The sequence below is a fragment of the Arachis hypogaea genome, chromosome 9 (genome assembly GCF_003086295.3).
Source record: "Arachis hypogaea cultivar Tifrunner chromosome 9, arahy.Tifrunner.gnm2.J5K5, whole genome shotgun sequence".
Classification (NCBI taxonomy): domain Eukaryota; kingdom Viridiplantae; phylum Streptophyta; class Magnoliopsida; order Fabales; family Fabaceae; genus Arachis; species Arachis hypogaea.
Window position 1 is genome coordinate 37567788 of NC_092044.1, and position 17362 is coordinate 37585149.

A 17362-nucleotide genomic window follows, 5' to 3' on the forward strand; every position below is an offset into this window, starting at 1 on the left:
ACCTTAATTAAAGACCTCATGATTTTTGGTATGTCTATATTTTATAATTGTTGATTGGTTAGATGAAAAACAAAGTTATAGAAAATAAGGATAAAAAAGAAGAATAGAGTGATTAACCCAATAAACACTGAGTGACTAGAGAGTAAACATAAAATCCAGTGAGGGTTCACTAACTCATTAACATATATCTCTGCTTAAATTACTAATTGTCTTGCAAGTTTATTAAATGTTTTTCTCTCCCATCTCAATTGTAAAAATGCTTTATCATTATCTAAGGTTGGCTATATATATATATATATATATATATATATATGACTCCTTGAGAATGCGAATTGATTTAACTACATGTAAGCTTTACATATGAGTGAATGAAATTAGAATTGCATCATGCATTTAGTTAGCTGCATTTAGATTAAAATTGCATTGCATGGCATTCAACCACTTCAAAACCTTACTTTTTACCTTGGACATAGCATGAGGACATGCTATTACTTAAGTGTGGGGAGGTTGATAAACACATATTTTATGATATATTTTATGCTTAATCTGAGTGATTTATTCAATCCTTCACCCACTTATTCATATTAATTGTGTGGTTTTACTTCTCCTTCCTTATTATGTGATGTATGTGAAAAACATGTTTCCTATACTTTTAAATTAATTATTTTAATCACCTTTAATTCCATTCGATGCCGTGATTAGTGTGTTGAGTAGTTTCAGATCTTCTAAGGCAGGAATGACTTAAAGGATGGAAAAGGAAACATACAAAAATGGAATGAAAGCGCAAAACGGAGTTTTGAAGAAACTGGCATCCACGCGATCGCATGGACGACGCGATCGCGTGCCAAGAGCGAAGAGGCATCGATGCGGCCGCATGACTGACGAGACCGCGCGACTTGAGCAAATCGCATACGACGCAGACGCGTGAACGACGCGACCGCTGACTAGGAGAACTCTGAATGACACGACCGCGTGACCCACACGGAGGCGGGACAGAGGCCACGCACCAGAAATTGCAGAAACGCTCATAGCGGATTCTGAAGCCTTTTTGGCCCAAATCCAAGTCCAGAAGTTAGAGACCAGAGGTTATGAAGTGGAGGAATGCATCCATCGAAGGAGACTCCGAATTTTTTGTTACTTTCCATGATTTAGATTTAGTTTTGAGAGAGGTTCTCTCCTCTCTCTCTCTTAGGATTAGGATTTAGGACTTCTCTTAGTTTTAGGAGTGACTCTCAATCCTAGGTTCTTTATTTTTATTCATCCCAATTTAATTTATGAACTGTTCCATGTTACAGATTACTCTTTTAAATTAATGTTATTTAAGATATTTTAGTTTAATATTGCTTCCTTTTATTTATGTTATTGTTGTTCTCAATCTGAAGACATTCTTATTCCAGTAGATACAATTTTCTTTCCTTTTGGTTTTGGTTAAATAATTGGTAACATTTAACTTACCTTCATAGTTAGAGGTTGACAAAGTGGGAGAAGAATTCAATTCTCTTCATAATTGATAAGGATAACTAAGATAAGATTTCTAGTCTTTATACCTTGCCAAGAGTTTATTTTACAGTTATTTATTTATTTTTATTGCTTTGAAAATATACCTGTGCCCATTGCCCAACTTCCAAAACCCCAATTTACAAACTCATAACCAATAATAAGAACATACTTCCCTGCAATTCCTTGAGAAGACGACCCGAGGTTTAAATACTCGGTTATCAATTTTAAAGGGGTTTGTTACTTGTGACAACCAAAACGTTTGTACGAAGGAATTTCTGTCGGTTTAGAGACTATATTTACAACGCGACTATTTTTATGAAATTCTTTACTGGCAAAAATCTTAACGTCAACTATACATACCCATATCAAGAAGAAAAACATCAATTTGAACCAAATTGAAAATTGAAACCTAGAAGAAAACTCAACCAAATTAAAAGAGGGATTAGCAAACCTAATGAAGGGGTGCGCGCAATGATGGAGGAAGGGGGAGCGGCTCAGTGATTGATACAGTAATGGGGATGAAGACACTACTGGAATTGACAGAGGGGAGCACCACGATGGTGAGGATTTCAGAGAAGTGGTTTGCGCCCTTACACAATTGACTTCACGAGAAAAAAGAGAGTGGAGATTGCGCGATATTAATAAAGCTCTTATGGAATTGATTTCCAGTGTTAATTAGATTGCTACCACAACCGCAGCTAAGTTGCCAATTTGTAGCGATTATGTGAACGGCCACAAATTTTCTGCCACCATCTTCTGCTTTTCTTGTAGTGTATATTCGTCGCTAAATCCACTGGTAATTAGCGGCAGATGAAAATCTAACAGTAAATAGTTACCAGCGGGGTTTATATCGTTGGATTTATTCCGTCACTAAATCCGATGGTAAACATCATTTTTCTTGTAGTGGTTTGAATTTAAATGTATTGTACGAGTTTTGAATTTGATTTTATTATTTTAATGAATCTATTTCATTTCCAGTTTTAGTGTATTTTAGATTCTAATATGGTTTATTTTGGAATGATTTTGGCATATTTCAGTTTGGATGGGATGTTGATGAGCAACTTGTTTCAAAGGTTGGGATGACTTTTAACATGATTGAAGAAGCTGAAAAATTCTACAAAAATTATTTTAAACTTGTAAATTTTTCTACAAAAATTCAGAACACAAATAAGAAGGAAAATAAAATTAAGAACCAATTGATTACATGTACCAGAGAAGAGAAATGCAAATCGAATATATCTCTGATGCACAATTAATTTTAATCCTCTCTTATTACCATTTGATGCCTTGATATGTGTGTTAAGTGATTTCAGGGTTTATAGGTCAAGAATGGCTTAGAGGATGAAAAAGAAGCATGCAAAAGTGGAAGGAATACAAGAAGTTGAAGAATTACTAATGCTGTTAGCTCTGACCTCTTCATACTCAATCGATCATAACTTGAGCTACAGAGGTCCAAATGAGGCGGTTTTAGTTGCGTTAAAAAGTTAACATCCGGGGCTTCAAAATGATATAAAATTTACCATACTTGCCTAGCGTTTAGAGATGCACACGTGTTCTTCATGTGTATGCATGGATCGTGCGAAAGTTCATCGATGCGTACGTGTGCCTGACGCGTACGCGTGACGGAGCCACGTGCTGTACGTATCAGAAATTGCTAGGGGCGATTTCTGGGCTATTTTTGGCCCAGTTTCAAACCTGAAAACACTGTTTAGAGGCTACAAAGTGGAGGAATCAAGACACAACTTCTCATTCACATAATTTTAGGTTTTAGATGTAGTTTCTAGAGACAGAGGCTCTCTCCTCTCTCCTCTCTCTAGGTTTTAGGGTTTATCTTAGTTTTAGGTTTAATTCCACTCAAATTCAGGTTCAATGTTCCTTTAATTTAGTTTCTCTTTTACTTTTATTTGCTCTAGCATTCTAGTTTATTTATTTTCCTTGTTGATTCCTTTATGTTGACAATTTAGTTTATGAACTCTTCATGTTACATTTAATTTTTTATTAATGCAATTTGAGGTATTTTATGTTTTATTGCTTCTTCCTACAATTGTTAGTCATTTATGTTTGCAATTGGTTATTTAGATTTATTTTCCTTGTTAATTTTCTATGCTTTTATTTTATACCTACTAAGTGTTTAATAAAATGCTTGGAAGGATGTTAGAGTAGAATTTTATGTTCTTGGCTTGGGAAGATAACTTAGGAATTCTTGAGTCACTAATGTCCAAGTGATTGATAATTGATAGCCATTAACTCTAACTTCCATTACTTCAATTAGTGAATAGCTAGGACTTATGGACTTGGATTGATACAGCTCACTTGACTTTCCTTTACTTGTTAGAGGATGACTTAGTGGGATTGATCCTTACAATTATCATGTTGTGGTTAGTGATAAGGATAGAGATCCTTGACCACCAACCCTTGCCAAGACCGTTTTTATCATTTAATTTCTACTGCAATTTACTTTCCTTGTTTCTCATTCAAAACCCCAAAAATATACTTTTCCATAACCAATTATAAGTACATTTCCCTGCAATTCCTTGAGAGACGACCCGAGGTTTGAATACTTCAGTTATTATTTTTTTAGGAGTTTGTTACTTGTGATAACCAAACTTTTGTATGAAGGGATTATTGTTGGTCTAGAAACTATACTTGCAATGAGAGTTTATTGTAAAAGTCTAGATCACACAAAAGTCCGATCATCAAAATGGCACCGTTGCTAGGGAATTACAAACGTGTGCCTTATTATTGGTTATTGTAAATATTTGCTTTTTACTTGTTTGTTAGTTTTTGTTAGTTTTAGGACTTTGTTGCTTATTTTTATTGGTTTTGTTTTTATTTTCTCTTACTACTATGAATTCTCACAACTTCGGCTATGAGTTTGGTTCTAATTATGTTGTAGGAAATGGAAATTACAATAAGAACATGCATCAAGGATGGGACAATCAAGGGTGGGAGGAGCCTCAAGCTTATGGACAACCTTCATGGCATCAACCTCCACCAGCATACTATGACCAAGCGCACTTCCAAGAGGCATACCAAGATAATGGCTATGGTGAGCACCCTTTTGATTATCAACAACCACCACCGTATGCCTATGAATCCCCTCCTCAACATAATTTTGAACCACCATACTCACAAGCCCCTTACCACCAAACACCCCCATATGACCCTAATCCTTACCCACCATACCAAGAGCCTTATGAGCCATAGTTAGAACCACCCCTATTCCAACACAATTACTCCCAAGAATCACCACCTCAATATACACCATCTCCACACCCTTATCAAGAAGAACCACCTCCGTATTATGAGCCCTTTCTCCCAACAAATGAACCCTCCTATCTATCCCAAGCTCCCATAGATGATACCTTTAGTGTTACCTGCCAAGGGCAAAAAGAGCTTCCAACCACACTTATGTATACTCTCATTGGTCTCACCTCTAAAATCCAAAATCTTATATCCCGCATGGACCAACCCTCTACCTCCACTATTCAACCTTCAAACTTTAGTGCACCACCACCCTCCATGCAAGAATACCCATATCCATCAATCCAAGAGCAGCATGACCCCAATGATGCTACTGACCCAGAGCAAGAGCAAAGAGATCGTCTTAGGGACGTAATTGATCAATTTCACGCACACATACTTCAAGAGAAGCAAGAGGAGGCCCAAAAGGTGGAGGTAGGAGTGACCCTTGAAGATGAAGTAGTTGACGAATTAGTGAAGGTTGAACAAGAGGAAAGCTTCATCATTGAAGACAACTCTACACTAAGTGACATCAAGGAGGAGTGTGATTTTGTATTAGAGCAAGTGGAGAAAGCCAAAATTATCAAAAAAGCCGAAGTGGTTGAAGACTTAGGAGATGCAGAACCTCCGTGGGAGATTCAAGTCATAGAGCCTCCTTCCAAGATGTTTGATATTTATGTTGAGGAGGGTGTGCAACCTCCGAGGCATATCAAGGTTGAAAGCTTTGAAGAGGTTGATCAAGAGATGGATTCAATCATTGATGAATTCTTATCTACAATTAAATCCTCTCCCATGCCCTTGGTAAGAAATGGAGAAGAGATTGAATTGGAAGAAAGCTACCAAGAGGAAGAGGTTGAAATTGAAGAAGCTTGCAAAGAGGTGAAAGTTGTCAAGAAAGACCACAAGGGAGTGGAGCTTGCAAGATCATTAGAAACACCTCTCCCAAAGCCATTACCATCCAATACAATATTCAAGTGGGTAAATTCTTATCCTTAACCTTTACTTTCCTACTTGAATATGGTTTACTTGAGACGGATGGTCAACTTAGAGCTCTTTGTGGCATTAAGAGTAAGAGGGAGACGGTTAGGGGTAGGAGTTGTCAGGCAAGGTTCAATATGGTTACATGCTCCAATTTAAAGTGCAAAGATCGGTGTAGAGCTCGATTGAATGGGTCTAGGAAGATGTCTTGGTGCATAAATGAGAATTCTTCAACCTTGTCACCCGAATGGAAGCATGAAGATCAAGAAGAAAGGGTGATGACCAATAAGGTTTGGGACCCCGGAGGCTATTGGAATTGTAAGCATTGGTGGGGATTTTTGGATGAGTTCAAGCATAAGCCACCATAACAAGGAGCTCACCAAATGTCCAACTTAAGGACAATAACTAAAAGTGCTATGTGGGAGACAACCCACCATGGTATGATCATCCCTTTTTATTCTTAGTTTTATTTTATTTTATTTTTATCAATGTTAATTCATAAATTCTGCATCATCACCTGCATTTTGCATAAAAAAAGCATTCGATGCGCAAGCGTCTATGACGCATACGCAACATGCGTGAATGCGAACAATATTTGGATTGAACAGAGAGTTCTGTGGGAGGTGTGCTGGAAGAGTGCCTTACGCACGAGCAAGCCCATGCGTACGCGTATATCACGCGTGTGTGTCACTTGCAGTTTTGGCACACCACGCGTAAGGGTCTAGGACGTGCACGCGTGCATCAGGAAATTGGCGTAAATATGTTTTAAATAGAAAGTTGTGATGGCTTGGCACTGGCATCGTGTGAGAGGCACCAATCCACTCATGCGTACGCGTCCCTGACGTGTACGTGTCCCTAACGTGTACACGTCCCTCTCGTTCTCAGACCACCCACGTGTGCACGTGCCTGACGCGCACGCGTCGTATGCAAATTTTGATTCCTATGCTATGCGAACAGAGAGTTGTGCGTGTGCGCGGCGGGCTTCACGTGACTGGCACACCCATGGGCACGCGTACGCATGGCAGACGCTTACGCTTCACCTTCACTTTCGCGCGACCCACGCGTCTGTGTGGGGTACGCTTGCACGTCACCCGCGCCGCATCACTAAACCAGCGCGTCGCCCAGTTTCACTTTTCCCTCCTCCCAAATCCTAATTCTCTCTCAATCCTAATTCTTTCTTCTCCTCCCTTCTCATCCTTATTCTCTCCCATTCTCTTTTACATACTGCATTTGCATACTTTCCTTCATTGCATTTTAATTTTATTCATATTTTTATCCCCTTTTCTAATTTCCTATTTTGCCATTGGTGTTGAATGTTCTTATTCAACTGTTGCATCTTTTCTTGAATTACTTTGGTGCTTCATGACTTGTTTTAAACTATTGGGTGTTATTAATTATAAGTCAATGCTAATTTTTATGATACTTGTATTCCATTTGCATTGATATGCACTTATATTGTCTTTTATTACCCACTCTCTTCCCCATTATTGCAATTTTTGCACTATTCCTACGCCATTTACTTCTACTATTTTCTCACTTGCATGTTGTAGTTACTGATGAGCGGATAATTTATATGCTTTTTGGCTTTATTTTTAGTATGTTTTTAGTATGTTTTAGTTAGTTTTTATTATATTATTACTAGTTTTTATTTAAAATTCACTTTTTTGGACTTTACTATGAGTTTGTGTGTTTTTCTGTGATTTCAGGTATTTTCTGGCTGAAATTGAGGGACCTGAGCAGAAATCTGATTCAGAGGCTGAAAAGGACTGCAGATGCTGTTGGATTCTGACCTCCCTGCACTCGAAGTGGATTTTCTGGAGCTACAGAAGCTCAATTGGCACGCTCTCAATTGCTTTGGAAAGTAGACATCCTGAGATTTCTAGCAATGTATAATAGTCTATACTTTTCCCGAGATTTGATGGCCCAAACAGGCGTTCCAATTCAGCTCAAGAATTCTGGCGTAAAACGCCGGAACTGGCACAAGGATGGGAGTTAAACGCCCAAACTGGCACAAAAGCTGGCGTTTAACTCCAAGGAAAGTCTCTACACATGAAAGCTTCAATGCTCAGCCCAAGCACACACCAAGTGGGCCCGGAAGTGGATTTTTATGTCATTTACTCATCTTTGTAAACCCTAAGCTACTAGTTCTCTACAAATAGGACCTTTTGCTATTGTATTTAGGGAGATATTTCGATCATGTTTTGATGATTGAACCCTCTTTGGGAGGCTGGCCATTTGGCCATGCCTAGACCTTGTTCTTATGTATTTTCAACGGTGGAGTTTCTACACACCATATATTAAGGTGTGGAGCTCTGCTGTACCTCGAGTATTAATGCAATTACTATTGTTCTTCTATTCAATTCGGCTTATTCTTGTTCTAAGATATCACTTGTTCCTCAACTTGATGGATGTGATTATCCGTGACACTCATCATCATTCTCACCTATGAACGTGTGCCTAACAACCACCTCCGTTCTACCTTAGATTGAGTGGATATCTCTTGGATCCCTTAATCGGAATCTTCGTGGTATAAGCTAGAATTGATGGCGGCATTCAAGAGAATCCGGAAGGTCTAAACCTTGTCTGTGGTATTCTGAGTAGGATTCAAGGATTGAATGACTGTGACGAGCTTTAAACTCCTGAAGGCTGGGCATTAGTGACAGACGCAAAAGAATCAATGGATTCTATTCCAACCTGATTGAGAACCGACAGATGATTAGCCGTGCTGTGACAGAGCGTGTTGAACATTTTCATTGAGAGGATGGGATTGTAGCCACTGACAACGGTGATGCCCAACATACAGCTTGCTATGGAAAGGAGTAAGAAGGATTGGATGAAGACAGTAGGAAAAGCAGAGAGACGAAAGGGACAAAGCATCTCCATACCCTTATCTGAAATTCTCACCAATGAATTGCATAAGTATCTCTATCTTTATTTTATGCTTTATTCATAAATCATCTATAACCATTTGAATCTGCCTGACTGAGATTTACAAGATGACCATAGCTTGCTTCATACCAACAATCTCTGTGGGATCGACCCTTACTCGCGTAAGGTTTATTACTTGGACTACCCAGTGCACTTGCTGGTTAGTTGTGCGAAGTTGTGATAAAGAATTGAGATTGCAATTGAGCGTACCATGTTGATGGCGCCATTGATGATCACAATTTCGTGCACCAGTTACCATGTAGTTGAGACCCTCATTATTTGGCATCAACCTACCCATATTCTATTTGTTTCTTTGTCTTTGTTTCTAGGTTACTTTTCTTCCTTTTTCTCTTCTTTCAGGATGGCCACCGAGAAGAGAAAGGGAAAGCTTTTCAATGGGGCAACTGATAAGTCCATCTGCACAACCTTTGGTGAAAAACATCAGTTGTAGCAACCCGTCCACTTGCACATCTCAGCATGCACCGAGGACGGTGCAATCTTTAAGTGTGGGAAGGTCGATACCGATCTCCATGGATTAGTTACTTTCCTGTCTCAACACCAATGTTTAAATTTTCATTGTTAAATTAGTTGTTGCTTTTGCATGTTTAATTGCATGCTTGTTTGATTCCGTGCATATTCTACCACTGCTTGGTTGAAGTGATGAACTCTTTCCAAGAAATTATTTTATAGCATTTCAATAAATTGAATTAAAACTTTTGTTAAAATTGTTTGAAGAAATTTTATTTTGGAACATGGTTTAGAGCTCGAACACACAAAACCAGTGAGATTTTGAGCCTATTCGATTGATTGCATTTTATCAACCAATATTCTGTTTTGGTGTGTGTTGTTCTCTCTATAATTGTGATCTTTGTCTTGCTTAATTCTATATTTCCAGTATTTAATGTGTGCATGCACTTATATGATTGAGGCCTTCGTTTCACTTAGCTTACATACCCATAAGGCCTTAACCTTTCTTTATCCTTTGCAAACCAATGTTGAGCCTATTTTACCCATTTGTTCTTTACTTTAGCACATTATTATCTCTAAGCGGAAAATAATAATGTCTTTAATTTGAATCCTTGATTAGCTTAGACTAGTGAGAGTGTTCATGATTTAAGTGTGGGGAAATTGGGTTTGGAAACATTTGGTTTGGGAATTGGGTATTATATATTTTTAGTGGAAATGAACAAAATAGTTGAGCACATATTCTTACATTCAATACCTTGATCATATGCATTGAGAAGAAAACAAAAGAAAAAAATACAAAGAAAAAAAAGAAAATAAATAAATAAATAAATGAGAGAAAAAGAAAAGAGCAAATAAATAAAAGGGAAAAAATGCCCCAAAGTAAATGTTGGTAGCAATGCATAAGAATTGTACTCAATTTTTGGGATGCATGAATATTTGCAAAACATAGTTAATGGGTAGTTAGACTTTATATTTTGATTACATGGATTGTCTTAAGTTAGTTTGGAAGTTTAGGTTAGTCAAGGATTCGGATTTTAGTCCACTTGACCAAATATAATCCTACCTTGACCTTGACCTCATTACAACCCTTAAAAGACCTCTTGATATGTGTATTGGTACGTTAAATTTTTGTTGATTGTTAGATGAAGAGCAAGCCCTAGAAAGCAAGATTAGTAGAGAATTGAGAAAATCGAACCTTAAACACTTGAGTGATTAGAGTGTATACACTTCCGGTGAAGGTTCGATGCTCGATTCTTTGTTCCCGGCTTTCATGAGCTATTTTCTTCTGCAAGTCTATTTGTACTTCATTTTTCTATGATTTGAATTAGTGGAACTCTTTCCATATTTGTTCTTAGAGAACTTAATTTACTTTTAACCAAGTAGGTGCACTCATATAAATAGGTTGCATTTCTTACATTCTACCGTTCCTCTTCACTCTTATAGTTTCTCTTGAGCTTAGCATGAGTACATGCTAATATTTAAGTGTGGGGAGATTTGATGCACCACTATTTTGTGGTACATCTTGTGCTTAATTGAGTGGATTTTTATCCACTATTCTCACACTAATTTATAGAATTCACATGTTTTATATTCTCCTTCCTAATTTTGTGCTATGATTGAAAACATGCTTCTTTAGCCTTTAATTTGCTAATTTTAATCCTTTCTTATTACCATTCGATGCCTTGATATGTGTGTTAAGTGATTTCAGGGTTTATAGGTCAGGAATGGCTTAGAGGATGGAAAGGAAGCATGCAAAAGTGAAAGGAATACAAGAAGTTGAAGGAATTGCTAATGCTGTCAACTTTGACCTCTTCGTACTCAATCGATCATAACTTGAGCTATAAAAGTCCAAATAAGGCAGTTCTAGTTGCGTTGGAAAGCTAACATCTGGGGCTTCAAAATGATTTAAAATTTGTCATAGTTGTCTAGCGTTTAAGGATGCGCATGCGTGCATCACGTGTACGCGTGGATTGTGTGAAAGTTCAGCAACATGTATGCGTGCATGATGCGTACGCATGATGGAGCCACGTGCTGTATGTATCAGAAATTACTGAGGGCGATTTCTGGGCTATTTTTGGCCCAATTTCAAGCTCAAAAACACTGATTAGAGGCTGCAGAGTGGAGGAATCAAGACACAACTTCTCATTCACATAATTTTAGGTTTTAGATGTAGTTTCTAGAGAGAGAGGCTCTCTCCTCTCTCTGGTTTTAGGGTTTATCTTAGTTTTAGGTTTGATTCCACTCAAATTCAGGTTCAATGTACCTTTAATTTAGTTTCTCTTCTACTTTCATTTTCTCTAGAATTCTAGTTTATTTATTTTCCTTGTTGATTCCTTTATGTTGACAATTTAGTTTATGAACTCTTCATGTTACATTTAATTTTTTATTAATACAATTTGAGGTATTTTATGTTTTATTGCTTCTTCCTACAATTGTTAGTCATTTATGTTTGCAATTGGTTATTTAGATTTATTTTCCTTGTTAATTTTCTATGCTTTTATTTTGTGCCTACCAAGTGTTTGATAAAATGCTTGGAAGGATGTTAGAGTAGAATTTTATGTTCTTGGCTTGGGAAGGTAACTTAGGAATTCTTGAGTCACTAATGTCCAAGTGATTGATAATTGATAGCCTCTAACTCTAGCTTCCATTACTTCAATTAGTGAATACCTAGAACTTATGGACTTGGATTAATATAGCTCACTTGACTTTCCTTTACTTGTTAGAGGATGACTTAGTGAGATTGATCCTTGCAATTATCATGTTGTGGTTAGTGATAAGGATAGAGATCCTTGACCACCAACCTTTGCCAAGACCATTTTTATCATTTAATTTCCATTGCAATTTACTTTCCTTGTTTCTTATTCAAAATCCAAAAAATATACTTTTCCATAACCAATTATAAGTACATCTCCCTGCAATTCCTTGCGAGACGACCCGAGGTTTGAATACTTCGGTTATTATTTTTTTAGGGGTTTGTTACTTGTGACAACCAAACTTTTGTATGAAGGGATTATTGTTGGTCTAGAAACTATACTTGTAACGAGAGTTTATTGTAAAATTCTAGATCACACAAAAGTCCGATCATCAATCTCTAACTGAGAAGACAAATTCCTTAGCTAGATTAAATTATCTTGCAATAATTTATATATATATATTGAAGGACGTTGGTGTTTAGATCATTTCGAAGGTTGTGTTACATCTTCCACATCTGTGCTGTCCAAATCAAGGAGAGATACTTAAACAACACAAGCAATTAAGCATGTATGTGCGACATACAATAGAGAATAATGAGGAAGCCAGAATCAAACCAAGTAAAGCATATCAATCATTTATCGCAGCAGCATGGGGTCATCGTGACTTAATTTTTATTGAAAAAGATATTAGAAATTACATCACAAAAGAAGTGTGGAATGTTTTAGAACTAGAGGATGCAAAAGAATTTGGAAAATACTTATTAAGAATAAAAGAGAAGAATCGAATTTTTTTTCGAGCTTGAACTTGAGGTTGATCAGTCAATTAAGATTGCTTTTTGGGCCAACACAAGCAAGGTTGCCTGTGAGTATTTTGAAGATGTTATTTCATTCGATACCACTTACAATACAAACAGGTAATTTATTGTTCTGGTTTATGTGTTATTTGAAACCACTTTCGATGTATATGGATAGTTTTTTGGTGTATATATGATTTGTTTATGTGTCATTGTATTCAATTATAATTTAGTTTTTGGTTTTTTTGTTAAGGTGAATCACTACAGTCAGTCAACACTTCTGGGATGTGCTTTGATGAAAAATGAGGATGTTCAATCATTCAAATGGTTATTTGAATGTTGTCTTCATTGCATGGGAGGAAATGCTCAAAAAGGTATTCTTATTGATCAATGTGCATCGATGCAGAGGGCTATTGAGGCTTGTATGCCCACAATAATTCACCGGTGGTGTATTTGGCATATCATAAAGAAGGTCCCAAATAAATTAAATGGCTACAAGTGACACGAAGAAATTGAACACGAGATGAGTCATGTTGTTTGGAACTCTTTTACAAAAGAAGCATTTGATAGGAATTGGAATGATTTTCCAAAGAAGTATGGTATTGGGGATAATAAATGGCTTTCAGGTAATGGTGTCTTTATTAGGATTAACTGATGTTGTTACTTTGAATGTGTGGATATTTATATGTTTTGCTTGTGCAATAGAGGTGTCAAACTGTATGTCTTTTGATGTATTTTGGTTTTAATTTAGGTATTTTCTAATTTTTTTAGTGCTTTTTGAATATCGTCATTTATGGATTTTAGTTTATCTCGATCACCACTTTTGGGCCGGGATGGGAAGCACACAAAGGAGTGAGAGCATGCATGATTTTTTAACAAGTCTATTACACATAACAGCTTACTTATCCAATTTGTCAAATAGTATGATAATTGCCAAGGAAGTAGAGAGCAGAGAGAATGAGAGAGAGAGAATCAGATGCTGCAGATTTTCATACCATCATACCGTATGCAACAAAATCCTCAATATAAGCTCAATTTCAGCACATGTATAGTCACAAAAAGTTTAGGAAATTCCAAGCACATTTTAGAGAAAAGGTGAATTGCATCACATGATCAATCTAGTCCGTTCTAGGTTATACGGTATATGAAGTTGTAGAACAAATTTCTAACTCAACATTCATCAAGTTTACGGTTACATACGATGGGATATCAGTTGAAGTTAAATGCCAGTGTTTATTATTCGAGTCAAGAGGAATATTGTGCCGTCATTCTTTGAGCACATTAAGCTTTGAGTGAGTAAATAAAGTGTCACCAAGATATATATTGGAACGATGAAGTAAGAATGTAAAGAGGAGACACACACATATCAAGAACAGCCATGGCAAGCCTCTATTAGAGCCAAGAAGTAGGAGATTTGGTATTTCAGTCACAAAATATTTGTGAATTTGCATCAAAATATGAGGAGTTGACTGCGATTCTGTATTACGCTTATGATATGCTATGGTTTAGATGCAAGAATACAAATCCAAAAGCAAAGGAAAATGTTCATTATCTCATGAAGATACTTCGTTGGAAGATATTAACGAGCTTTAAAGCCCTCCACGGGTGAGAACAAGAGGACGTCCAAAAATAGATTGTGATCAAACACAAAAAAATAGATTGCAAAGGCTTCAAAGAAAAAGAAAAATAAATCTCTAAGTGAGGTAAAAGCGATGTTCTTTAAAAAGGAAAAATTGAGTTTGTGCATGTTAATAGTTGTGCAAATATATGATTTACTTTTTGCAGTTGAACCTTTTTTTATGCTGGTTCGGTGGTGCAGTCAAATTCCAGTCATTATTATGGACATGTTATGAATTATCAGTTCAGAGATTCAAGAGAATAAAATAGATTTTTTAGTATTTTTTTGAATCTATTTCGGTGTTCTTTGACACAACTTCGGTATAGTCTACGTAATATTTTTTATGGAAATGAGATTTAGCTTCTATTTTCTTGTTTTGTTCTATTTTACCATGTGGGTGTTTGTTTTGAAATTAGTTTCTTTAATTATTTGATGGGATTTGTTTTTTATAATATACAGTACACAGACAATTCAATACTTAAGCAGTATAGAAATTCAACCTACATAATGTTCATATCTCCTGATGAAAATTTACAAAAAAAAATTGTAAGCATTCTCGGAGTTTACTTGAATAGTTTTCTGTATATTATAGAATTTATTCTTCTTTTCCTGCATTTTTTTGTACCCGGATTCATTCAGATTAACAACATTTTAATATAGTACAGACGAGTTCATAGAAGTTTAATTTTGCAAAGAAAATTTATGAAAAGCTTGGATTGAATATTTACAAAGATACAAAGTATGTGTTTGTTTGAGCTATAAATTGCATAGACAATTCAATACACAACCAGTATAGAAATTCTTAACAATTTACAATATCCAAACTATTTACTATCAATATCTCCTGATTCCAATGTACAGTAAGCACTTAATAATGCAGTAGATGCCTTGGATAGTCTAATGGTTTTAGATTCTTGAATGACTTTATCTCTAAGTTGATTTATTTCGTCAAACAGAATGAGTGAAACATATTCGACTCTGAAATGATCAACTTCTTCCTACAGTTTAAAGAATTTTTTCATTAAACTCCGTTAATTTAGTAATAGAGAGTTATCTATTTTGAAGATAGTTACCTCTTTCTAATTCTTCCATAAATATTTTCTCTTTTTGATCTTTTTTGGTTCAATTATCTCCATCCATTTCATCACATATATTGCACAATCGTAACTAAAAATAAAAATAAATTAATACAATAAAATATGACAGTAAGAGAAAACACATTAAAATTAACGCATGGTGCTTTGACTCCCTCATCCTTTTCCATCAAATGTTTTTCTCTTGTAAATACCCTCATTTTTTAAATCATGAATCCCTAAAAACCAAAAAAAAAAAAGCAAAATATAAGAAACAGTATATTTAACACCTAATTACAGTGAAATGAATAAATGATAACGTGATACAAACAACTACCAGTGCACCTTATTTCAAATAGGACTACACCGAATTTATATAATGATAACAATAAACAAAAACAAGAAAATTTAAAGAGAAAATAGAAATATGTATCAGATAGAAAACTTACAATAAATTTATTAAGTTCTGTTCTGGCTTTCGAAGGAGATTTTTTGTTATATAGGTCAAGGACATGAAATTTCTTCTTTTGAACATCCACCATCCATATCCATCAATGGTCCTTATAGAAAACTGGGACAAATAACTAAAATTTGGTCAGAGAGAACAATTTTTTAGTTTAATTGGACCCTAATGGAAGAATTATTTAAGAAGCTTTATAAATAAAAACTTACAAATAGATGTCATGCAAGCTTTTTCTTGTCTAAAAAGGGGATGTAGTCCTTACAGTCTTCAATTTGGAAGGACTTGTTAGTTTTTGGATGATTAAACTTGCCCTTATGACTCGCCAATGTGGCATTCTGCAAAATTTGTACAACACCAAAAGAAACAGTTGCAGAAAATAATATATTTTAACAATACACCAAAATTTCAATGTACTACAACTTACTACAATATTAGGGCAGAGATAGTATATTAATTTTTCAAATCTTTCAATTTTTTGCTGTTCAGAATTTGACATATTACAGAGACAACCTACAAAAACAAAAAATCCAAACTTATTACATATATGGCATAACAACTTATAAGAAAATCATTAATGTTATTCTAGGATTATCAGATTTTCGTTATATGAATTGGCTTTTAAGGATGCAAAGTGCATTTTGGTTATTTCCAGTTGAGATTCATGGTTCAGCCTAAACATCATCTCCCACTCATTAATGCTTTCATCTTCATAAGTCTTGATATTTGTGACCGAATGGTACACGAAATCGTGAGTTCACACTTTTCTCACAACTCCGCGCAACTGACCAGCAAGTGCACTGGGTCGTCCAAGTAATACCTTACGTGAGTAAGGGTCGATCCCACGGAGATTGTTGGCTTGAAGCAAGCTATGGTCATCTTGTAAATCTCAGTCAGGCGGATTCAAATAGTTATGAGGTTTTGATAATTAAAAGAGAAATAAAACATAAAATAGGATAGAGATACTTATGCAATTCATTGGTGGGAATTTCAGATAAGCGTATGGAGATGCTTTGTTCCCTCTGCACCTCTGATTTCCTATTGTCCTTATCCAATCTTGCGTACTCCCTTCCATGGCAAGCTGTATGTTGGTGGATCACCGTTGTCAATGGCTACCATCCGTCCTCTCAGTGAAAACATATCCGCTATGGTTTCCCGCATGGCTAATCAGTTGTCAGTTCTCGATCGTGTCGGAATAAGATCCATTGATCCTTTTGCACACTATCACTGTGCCCAACAGTCACGAGTTTGAAGCTCATCACAGTCATCCCATCTCAGATCCTACTCGGAATACCACAGACAAGGTTTAGATTTTCTGGATCTCAAGAATGCTGCCAATTGATTCTAGCTTATACCACGAAGACTCTGATCTCACGGAATGGAAGGCTCTTTTGTTAGGAGAGGCAACCATGCATCATGAACTAGGAGGCCAAGAGATACACACTCAAGCTCTCACAGATAGAACGGAGGTGGTTGTCAGGCACGCGTTCATAAGGGAAGATAATGGTGAGTGTCACAGATTATCACATCCATTAGGTTGAAGTATGAGTTTTGAATATCTTTGAACAAGAATAAGCATGAATTGAATAGAAAAAAATAGTTCTTTA